Raw genomic sequence first — 11,182 nt, 5'->3', positions numbered from 1 at the left:
CAGAGACTAGGAAGGGACTGATGTGTAAAAGAATGCCTGGATATCAGGCACCTCAGACCATTCGCCCATTTTATGACAAGAATTATTTATATCTTGTAGGATGGAAAAATTGAAAGTGCTGTTTTCTGGCTATTTGGAACTACTGTCGAGTTTGTATTGGAGTCAAGCGGCATTGCAGAAGAAAATAAGATGCTTAGATTTTAGGTCAGGTGAGAGTTGAAGAGGTTTTAAGTTCTTAAGAACACAGGCCAAGGGAGAAGGAGGAGGAATGGAAGGTGGAAGCTTGCCCATAGTGAAGGAGGCAAGCCCAGAGAAAAGAGTAGAGACACGGAGAAGGGGTGGGGGGTTCTTGCTCTCCAGGAAAGCAGAGAAGGGGTTGGGGCATGGAAATAAGGGTTGGGGTACAGAGATATAAGAGGTTGGGGCAGGGAAATAAGGGATTGGGGCACAGAGATAAGAGGTTGGGGTGCAGAAATAAGCGATTGGGGGTTCTTGCCCCCTAGAAAAGCAGGACTTGCCGCTAAGGGTGAAGGAGAAGGGGTTGAGGGGTACTTGCCCCTCCCCCAGAAAAGCAGGACTTGCTGCTAAGGGTGAAGGAGAAGGGGTTGAGGGGTACTTGCCCCTCCCCCAGAAAAGCAGGACTTGCTGCTAAGGGTGAAGGAGAAGGGGTTGAGGGGTACTTGCCCCTGCCCCAGAAAAGCGGGACTTGCCTCTAAGGGTGAAGGAGAAGGGGTTGAGGGGTACTTGCCCCTGCCTCAGGAAAGCAGGACTTGCTGCTAAGGGTGAAGGACCAAGGCAGGCATCCCTGCGTGGTCTGACACCTTTGAAACGTGGGTGAATAATCAGAGAGGCATCCCTGCAATGATTAAACACCAAGGGAAGGCTGCCTTCCCAGTCTGTGACTGGCGCCAGAGTTTTGGGTCCACGGATAAAACGTGTCTCCTGTGTCTCTACCAGAAAATGAAAGGATTTGAAATTAAGAGAAGGGAGAGATTGAAGTGTGGCACCAAGATTGAAAGGAGAAAGTGGTTGAGGGATAGTGAGGGAGGTTGGAGAAGAGAGTAAAAAGAGGCTGCTTACCAGATTTGAAATTGGTGAGATGTTTCTTGGGCTGGTCAGTCTGAGGACCTGAGGTCATAGGTGGATCTTTCTCACGGAGCAAAGAGCAGGAGGACAGGGGATCGATCTCCCAAGGGAGGTCCCCCGATCCGAGTCATGGCACCAAATTTCATGTGCGTCCACGTAAAGAGACCACCAAACAGGCTTTGTGTGAGCAATAAAGCTTTTAATCACCGGGGTGCAGGCGGGCTGAGTCTGAAAAGAGAGTCAGCAAAGGGTGGTGGATTATCATTAGTTCTTATAGGTTTTGGGATAGGCGGTGGAGTTGGAGCAATGCTTTGGGGGCAGGGGGTGGATCTCGCAAAGTACATTCTCAGGGGTAGGGAGAATTACAAAGAACCTTCTTAAAGGTGGGGGAGATTACAAAGTACATTGATCAGTTAGGGTGGGGCAGAAACAAATCACAACCGTGGAATGTCATCAGTTAAGGCTATTTTTACTACTTTTGTGGGTCTTCAGTTACTTCAGGCCATCTGGATGTATACGTGCAAGTCACAGGAGATGCAATGGCTTGGCTTGGGCTCAGAGGCCTGACACTCAGGAGCAATTTGGGGAGGTTTGGGATCTTGTAGCCTCCAGCTGCATGACTCCTAAACCATAATTTCTAGTCTTGTGGCTAATTTGTTAGTCCTGCAAGGGCAGTCTAGTCCCCAGTAAAGAAGGGGATTTTGTTTTAGGAAAGGGCTGTTATTGTCTTTGTTTTAAACTATAAACTAAGTCCCTCCCAAAGTTAGTTTGGCCTATGCCCAGGAATGGACAAGGACAGCTTGGAGGTTAGAAGCAAGATGGAGTTGGTTAGATCAGATCTCTTACACTGTCTCAGTTATAATTTTTGCAAAGGCGGTTTTAGCATCTCCTATGGTGGCCTCCCCTTTCCTCGAAACCACATCTAGCCTTACTATTTCATGAATGCATGTCTACTATTCATTTATTTGATGATAGCAGAGTTAGATTGGATACCTACTGTTTCCATCCCTGTTATGGTCCTGTGCACTGATGCAAACCTGTGTCAGGTATTACTATCCTCTATGCTAAAGGAAAGAGTTGAGAAAAGGGTGAATTAGAATTCTTAGAAATAAGAAGAGGACTACTTTTAGAACAGAATAATTGGAAAATTAGTATTCTTCAAAGAATCCAGTCCCAATAGTTATGGATTCCAAGAAAGAGTACAAAAACGGGAACTTTTTGCTTTATAACCAGGTAGTTGTGGGTTAGTGGGAGTGATTACGCTTTAGTTTTGGTTCTCTCAAGGCAGAATAATTATTATTATATGTTTTCATGTTTTTTTTTTAATAGGACTGATTAAATGTAAGGCCTCTTTATTTATTTTGTAAATGCCTCAGGCTGGATCATTTTAGAATCTACTTCAGGGTTATGAGGTGGTGCCTGGGGCACCTGATAAACTCACATGTTTTCATTTTGTTTCAGAAAATCCAGAAGTAGAAGTCAACCTTTATTTCTAATTCATTTCAATTCCATGGCTGGTCTTTCCTTGCATGTTTAAAAGACTTGTTCTTATTTTCAGATAATTTAAATAGCTGAATGTCATATTTCACAATGAGAAGGTCTTATGTTTATTTTAATTTTATTTTTTGAGACAGGGTCTTGTTCTGTTGTCCAGGCTGGAGTGCAGTGGTTCGATCATGGCTCACTGCAGCCTTGACCTCCTGGTCTTAAGTGATCCTCTTGCCTCAGCCTCCACAGTAGCTGGGACTACAGGCACACAACACCACGCCTGGCTAATTTTTAAAATTATTTTGGTAGACATGATGGGTTCTCACTGTGCTGCCCAGGCTGGTCTCAAACTCCTGGCCTCAAGCAATCTTCTTACCTTGACCTCTTTAAGTGCTGGGATTACAGACGTGAGCCACTGCACCTAGCGTTGTATGTTTAGCTACAAATGATGGGTATGAACTTTTAAAGTTACAGATACCCTCAGAGCAAATTGTCATTGTTGAAGAGGGAAGCTAGAACCCTAAGCAGACTGTAATGCAACAATGTCTGGCTTCTAGTTTCTTCAGAAGGCTAATGGTGAAATATTTCCCCCAGACCACAGTGGAATCATTGTCATCATCATGACTGGCTTCCAGTAGTTTCTTCAGAAGGCCAACGATGAAACATCTCTCCCACACCAAAATGGTATCATTATCATACCCTATGGTACTTTAACAACCAAACAAAACAGCAATAGTTTCAGCTCATAAAAGTTGGGTTCCCGGATAAAATACAGGACACTCAGTTAAATTTGAATTTGGGGTAAACAGTAAATCTTGTTTTAGTGTAAGTATATCCCATACAACATTTGGGTCATACTTATGGTGGTGGGTAGGCTGTATTTTTATTTGCTACACTGAAATCCCTACCTAAAGGGCAGTGTCGCAAATTGTTTGTGACAGATGAATAATCAGCTAGCATTCCCCATACGCTTTTACTAAAACAGAAGACTAAATACAATTGACTTAAAGAAAACAAATGACAAATGTTAGCAAATAAGAGAACATGCTTCCCATTTATTGAGTGGAAGGATTGGCAAAGAGAGAAATTGTATTTTAAAATAGCCTAAAGAGTAACAAGAAAAGTAGCTGTTTCCAGGATGCCTCTGTGGTCATTGGCTAACAGTTACATTCTTCCCCACTAGGGCTTTATCCTGACTTGGCACAGCTCCTCATATTGGAGAGGAAAATTATATTCAGCCTGCATTTGTTTCAGGACTAGACATTCGCTGAGCCCACTCTCCGCAGACATACAATGCTGCATGAGACATGCTCAGTGATTTTGTGATGTAGGGTAACTACTGGAAGATAGGAATGTGAAATTTCACTAAAGTTTTTCTCTTCCTATTAATTTAGCTTCTCACGTCTCATCCTGCTGTTGCAGCAGATTTAAATATTATTTTGCCTTAAAAAATAAACGGAAGATTCCCTTCTTGGTACCTTTCAGGCTTTATAATAATAAGTAAACAGTTCTTTCCTGCCCAACTAATATTTATACAGGTGGAGTTTATTTCTCTGGGCAAAGGAAAGCGTTTTGGATTAAAAAAAAAAGTCGATGGCTTTTAATTTTCATGACATTTTGTTATGGGAAAACAATTGCCTAGAAAGCGAAAGTCTGAATTTAAGTTAAGTATGGCCAACAGAATAAAACATGTTAGTTTTAAATTGTTTTTTTTTCCCCTTGAAACGATCACTTAGTGTAGTATCTGCAAACACAGTGGGCGTGCAATCAGTACTGATTCCTGCGTTACACAGAAATTGCGTGCAGCATGTGCGTGTAGATTAACAATCACAACCAATAAAAATGTGCACATCCATGAGACTTTCCAGGACAACCACATTTTTATTGAGATTCAAGAAAAGGGAGAAACCAAGAGATAGTGGAGAAAGCAAGAGATAATACATCTCTTCCCACCTTGGAGAATAAAAAGAAGGAAAGGAGACACATGTCTGTGAGACGATTCCAGGGTTCCATGACAATGCTGATGATGGAACTGAGAACCATTAAAATCTTCCCCGAATTCAGATTCTGAGAAAAAAGGGAAAGAAAAAAGAGCCGGGCGTGGTGGCTCACGCCTGTAATCCCAGTACTTTGGGAGGCCAAGGCGGGTGGATCACGAGGTCAGGAGTTCGAGACCAGGCTGGCCAGCATGGTGAAACCCCGTCTCTACTAAAAATACAAAAAATTAGCTGGGCGTGGTGATGGGTGCCTATGGTCCCAGCTACTTGGGAGGCTGAGGCAGGAGTGAACCCAGCAGGCAGAGGCTGCAGTGAGCTGAGATCACGCCACTGCACTCCAGCCTGGGTGACAGAGTGAGACTCCATCTCAAAAAAAAGAAAAAAGAACTGCCAGAATCAGGATGCACAGAAGGCAGCAGTTGCTCTTGCGTTTACTAATGGGGAACGAACCACTGAGCGGATTTCCCTTTCTGGGTTTGGGACATCAACACTTTGGACTCAGGGGTAGGCTCCGTATTCCCGTCAACACTTTCCAGCCAGTGATCACCTGGTTTTGTTTTTTGTAGGAATGTACACACTGAAATCCCATGTCAGGAGGTGGTGCTCAGGCAGTACTGTGAGCGGTGGGGAGCGGCTGTAAATACAGGTGAAGCTTTGCTTGCTCACCTGCAGTCACCTTCTGTTATGCAGCCCAGTTTCTAACAGGCCAGGGACTGGTACCCATGTGTGGCCTAGGGCTTGGGGACCCCTGATGTGGGGCATTAGAGACAGAGTCGTGTGTTAGAGACGCGATTCATGCCCTAGAGAGATGGAGGGGAGGAAGCAGTGAGTCCCACGGAGGAGAGGCTGTGGTTTGCAGGTGTGGCAGGTTGACCCTGCCCTAACTTAGTGCACTCTGTCTTCCGCAGTGGCTCTTTTTCTTTCTGTTCTCTTTCTGAACTTAGATGATGTCATTATGGCTGAGACTGTGCCTAAACTGTATACTGCCAAAGCCACTATTGCTGGAAGAAGATACTAATTGTATCTCTAACTTTAAAAAAAAATTTAGTGTAAGAGAGAGAAAGCATGCCGTAATGAATTGAATGAATTTGAAAAACTAAGCAGTCATATTTCACTCCTATTTTAGGAGTTAAATCCATCAGTGCATGTAAGGTGTTCATTGGTTTGGTTGGGAAAGGTGGAACAACTCAAAGTGGGGGCTTCCAGGTCATAGGTAGATATATAATGCCTATATTATTTATTTTTAAAAATTTTTTCCTTCCTCCATTTTTCCTTTCTTCCTTCCTCTCTCACTCCTGTCCTTCTCCCACCATTCTTTCCTTTCTTCATTTGTTCCTTTCTCTCTTTTCTCTTTCTCTTTCTTTTCCTTTCTCTGTTTGTTTTTTCTTTCTTCCTGTCTTTTTCTTTCTTTTTCTCTCCTTTCCTTCCTGTTTCCCCTTCCTTCCTTCCTTCCTTCCTTCCTTCCTTCCTTCCTTCCTTCCTCTCTTTCTTTCTCTCTTTCTTTCTTTCTTTCTTTCTTTCTTTCTTTCTTTCTTTCTTTCTTTTGCATTCCTGCCTTCCTCCCTCCCTTCCTTTCTTCACTCCCTCCCTCCCTGCAATCTCTCCTACTCTCTCCCCCATCTCCCCCTCTCTCTTTCTTTTTGCATAGTTCTACAATACAAAATAGTATGAAAGGCTGTTGTCTGTGTGAGAGTATATCCGCTGTGATCTAGCAAAACTTGAGTTCAAGAAACTCAACACTAACAGAGCCACCTGGGAATGAAAAGAAATGAATCTGGGCCAGCCCTTGTGTGCACTTGGGTGGTGGAGAGTGAGATAACTTTGGTATAAATTGTTGAGTGTTTGATTGCAGGAGACGGAACATGTCACATTGGAGAAAAGAGGGGATCTCTGGACTTTCATGGGAGCACACGATTTTTATGGATAGTATTTGAGGATTGAGGGGAACTTGTAGGAAGAAACGATGGAGAAGCTAAAGTCACTTGACTCCCTCTTCCTGGGTTGGAAGGGTAGGTGCTACAACTAACAAGCATCACCTAATAGAGCAGATGGGACAGGGCTGAGGTGCAAGGAAGGCTTTAAAAAAAAAGACAGGTGCCAAACTTGGAAGAAAACAATATAATTTATGGCAGCAATCAATAAGCTTCCCAGGAGGTCCTACCTGCACATGACTCAGCCCTTACTTTTTTATTTATTTTATTTTATTTTTTTGAGACAGGGTCTTGCTTCGTTGCCCAGGCTGGAGTGCAGTGGCAAGATCTTGGCTCACTGCAACTTCCTTCCTTGCTCAAGCAATTCTCCTGCCTCAGCCTCCAGAGTAGCTGGGACTACAGACACATGCCACTGTGCCCAGCTAACTTTTGTATTTTTAGTAGAGATGGGGTTTCAACATGTTGCCTAGGATGGCCTTGAACTCCTGGCCTCAAGTGATCCACCCATCTCGGCCTCCCAAAGTGCTGGGATTACGGGCGTGAGCCACTGCACCCACCAGCCTTTGCATTCTTACATTGGATCCTCCTCCTTCCCTGTGTTCCATTTCATTCTTCCCCTTTGCTTCTGGGAAGCACATCCTAGAGAAATTATAACAGAGGTGTGTGAAAGGACACTTTCCAGATATTCCACGTGGCGTTAGAATATGAAGGTCAACTCAGGCAGGCATCACTCCACAAGCTCATAAAATGCGTCAGATGCTTACCATGAATTGATAGGCAGTAAAGTTGTTGTATATTCAGCAACATCATTGAGTCTTGCAAACATTTTTGTTGAGTGAGTGATATTAATAACCGGAATGCTATTTATAGCACAATACCATTTCTATAAATGAAAAACATACACTCACAAGGCAACACCATGCATTTTATAAACCACAGGCATAGTTAAGGGCCATGTGTCAAACAGATTTCATGGAGGGACTGTGAGTTGTCAGGAGTGGAGATCTGGGGGGAATGGGGAAGAAACAGATTAACAAAGGACGGATCTCACCATAAGTGGTGGTGATTGTGAATAAGAAGCACAGTCATCTCAATTCTTGGTACTGACATTCAAATTAGAATGACCACCAAAAAAAGTATGAATAATTAGGATTTAGCCAGGTGAACAGAAAGGGATGGGGAAGAAAAGAAGAGTCTATCATTGGTTGGAGGTTAGAAACAACATACCGGATCTACTTCAAGGCTTATCCACTTTGGTGCTACCACCATTACAGCTGGATAATCCTTTGTCCTCTGCATTGTAGGATGTTGAGCAGCATCCCTGGGCTCTACCCACCAGATGCCACTAGCACCCCCAATGTGACAGCCAAAACTCTCTCCAGACATTGCTCCCTATCCTCTGTGGGTGATGGAGACGGAATCTCTCCTTTTGAGGATGACCAATCAAGGGATATCAAGATGATATAAAGAGAGGAGACTGACGAGTAGAGTCTTGGGTGCCTTACAAAAAACTTGGGATTTTATTTTGAACCATCTGCAGAATTCCAAGAGGGGATTTCATCAGATTGGCATTGGGAAGTGTTGCCTGAGTGCTTAGAGCTCTTCAGTCACTTGAGGTCACGTTTCCCTTTTCTACCCAAATAAAAGAGCTGAAGTCATCCCATTGCAACAGGAACTTTTTTGTCACCTTCCCAATATTTCCAAGGCTATCTGGAAGTGGATATTGGCAGCAGTGGCCCTTATATTCTCCAAGACGTGTTCTCTCCAAATTCTGGCTCTTGGTGCAACCATTACGTCCTTCCTTCCTGCTTCATATTATCTGCGTTCAGAGCCCTGCCTTCATCATTCCCCTTGTTTCTCTTTGTCCCTTCTTTGTTAAACCTGTAGACATTACATTCTTGCTAGTGACACAGTGAGAGCACCATAGACATCACAACACTGAACACCAGACCTTGCTGATTGTAAAACTCCCTTCACCATCCCTATCAAGGAGAACCGCTCCATGCTCCTTTATCTTTAAGACCTGGGGTGCTGTTGCCGTCCTGGTCTATTTGAGGTTCTTTCCCATTTACCTTCTCCCCTTTCAAGGACTGCTGCTAGGCAACAACCCCCAAATTCCTTTGCTCTGTCAGGCAAAGCAATTCTGCTCCCTTCCAATGCATTTTCCTAACATACACACTGGGATACACATCTTAGGTTTATCTTTCTTCCCTTTTGTGTTAGTCTGTTTTCATACTGCTATAAAGAACTGCCCAAGACTGGGTAATTTATAAAGGAAAGAAGTTTAATTGACTCACAGTTCCACATGGCTGAGGAGGATTCAGGAAACTTACAATCATGGAGGAAGGGGAAGCAGGCACCTTCTTTACAAGGCAGCAGGAAGGAGAAGTGCTGAGCAAAGGGGGAAGAGCCCCTTATAAAACCATCAGATCTCATGAGAACTCACTCGTTATCATAAGAACAGCATGGCAGAAACCATCCCCACAATCCAGTTACCTCCACCTGGTCTCTCCCTTGACATGTGGGAATTATGGGGATTACAATTCAAGATGAGATTTGGGTGGGGACACAAAGCCTAACCATATCACCTTCACTCCTCTGTCTCTGCTGGTCCTAATCTTACAAATTTAGGTGGCAGACAGAGAATGGAGAAAGCCAACAAGCCAGCAGAAGAGTGAAATCATGGTACATACAAAAAGATATGGTACAACCCTCAAAAACAGGAGAAAAGAGGTAAGGTTCAGGGGAGTGGGTATCGCTGGGGAAGGAAGCTGAGCATTTTTTACATGTGTGTGGCTTGGAGAAAGCAGATGTGCAGAGCTGAGGTCATTACCCAGTAGTTGTGGGCAAAACAGGGCTTGCCAGCCTATATATGTGGTCTTTGAGATGTTGCATTCTTCAAAATGTAATAAGAATTTGTGAATTATAAAACTGTTGTATTGGGTGATTTCCCTTACAAAAAAATCTCGCCATCTCTGGCTGACATCCTGGAGTAAGAACTTTCAGTTAGAGTTGATTCAGTGTGATTCAGCATGTAATTCTGGGTCCTAGCATTTACACCTGCATCTCCTTAGCCCACACTGCCTCAGTCATTAACTCACTGGCTAGACATTTGAGTGTGCAAATCCTCAGCCACTCCCATTCACCATCCAGAGCTTATCAACATGACCTTACATATTAGCCCACTATTTTAGAATTGAAAATATTGCCTTTCTATCATGATTACTTTTATCATGGGCATTAAGGTTCAAAATGCATTATTTGTCATGTCTTCAAATTCATCGGGCTGCTTTCATCTGTTGACTTAGGTCTTCCATCGATTCAAAAAAAGTTTTCTTCTACTATTTCTTTTGGTTGAATACGCTTGTCTTCTTGAATGATTTCTTTTATATAGTCTTGCTGAATCTCTTCTCCACATTAAGACAAAATGAAACAACAACAAATGTATTATCATTTTCGTTACATTAAACTGGTCTCTTGAGTTTTGAACTTCCTGAGTTTTCTTCCATTTCTCAGTCTTGATATTCCGTAGGATGTAATCTGACATTTGCCACTTCCTAAGAAACTTTACCTACATCAAGGCAGGTTTTCATGTCTATGCAATTCACCATAATTTTACTATATTTTGCATGCTTTTGCAATAAACCTGTTTCAGAAATAGCAATTATCTCTCCTCCAGGAGTCCTCATCCCTCTTTGGATGAGCAGTAATTTTTCTCTGTTGACAGGATTTGTTAAAAAGGAGGTTTAGTGGACCTCACTCAGAAACCATTGTTCTTTTTCTTCCTCTTTCTTTTCTTTCTTTCTTTCTTTTTCTTTTTCTTTCTTTTCTTTCTTCTTTCTTTCTTTTTTTTGAGGTGGAGTCTCACTCTATCACCCAGGCTGGAGTGCAATGGTGCAGTCTCGGCTTACTGCAGCCTCTGCCTCCCTGGTTCAAGCAATTCTCTTGTCTCATCCTCCAGAGTAGCTGGGATTACAGGCACGTGCTACTGAGCCCGGCTAATTTTTGTAATTTTAGTAGAGATGGGGTTTCACCATTTTGGCCAGGCTGGTCTCAAACTCCTGACCTCAAGTGACCTGCCCTCCTTACCCTACCAAAGTGTTGCGATTACAGGCGTGAGCAAGCGCACCCATTGTTCTTTTTCTAGTTTTCTGGTTGTGTGAGTGTTCACCCCATGATCAATACTTCATTGCAACTCCTTGGGCATTAATGAGGATCCATTTTATGTCTCTTTTCTACTCTCATTTTTTTCCCTCTGGCTTTCTTGGTCCATTTGGGCTGCAATTATAAATTTCCTTAGACTGGACATGTATAAACAATCGAAATTTATTGCTCACACTTCTGGAGGCTGAAAGTTCAAGATTAAGGTGCCAGAAGATTTGGTATCTGATCAAGGTTCTCTGCTTCAGAGATGGTGTCTTTTTGTTGTGTCCTTCCATGGTGGAAAGGACGAGGGAGCTTTCTGGGGTCCCTTTTCTAAGGATACTCATCCCATTCATGAGGCTCCACCCTCAGAATCTCATCACCTCCCTAAGGCCCCACCTCATAACACCATCTCCTTGGGAATTAGGATTTCAACATCTGAATTTAGGGGTAACACAAACTTTCAGACCATAGCACTGGTTTACTGCTCTTTAGGGTTCGGGGAAAGTGGTTTGCAGATTACTTCTCCATAGCCCT

This window comes from Nomascus leucogenys, chromosome X, assembly GCF_006542625.1.
Source record: "Nomascus leucogenys isolate Asia chromosome X, Asia_NLE_v1, whole genome shotgun sequence".
In the NCBI taxonomy this organism is placed as follows: Eukaryota; Metazoa; Chordata; class Mammalia; order Primates; family Hylobatidae; genus Nomascus; species Nomascus leucogenys.
This window is presented reverse-complemented; position numbering follows the sequence as displayed.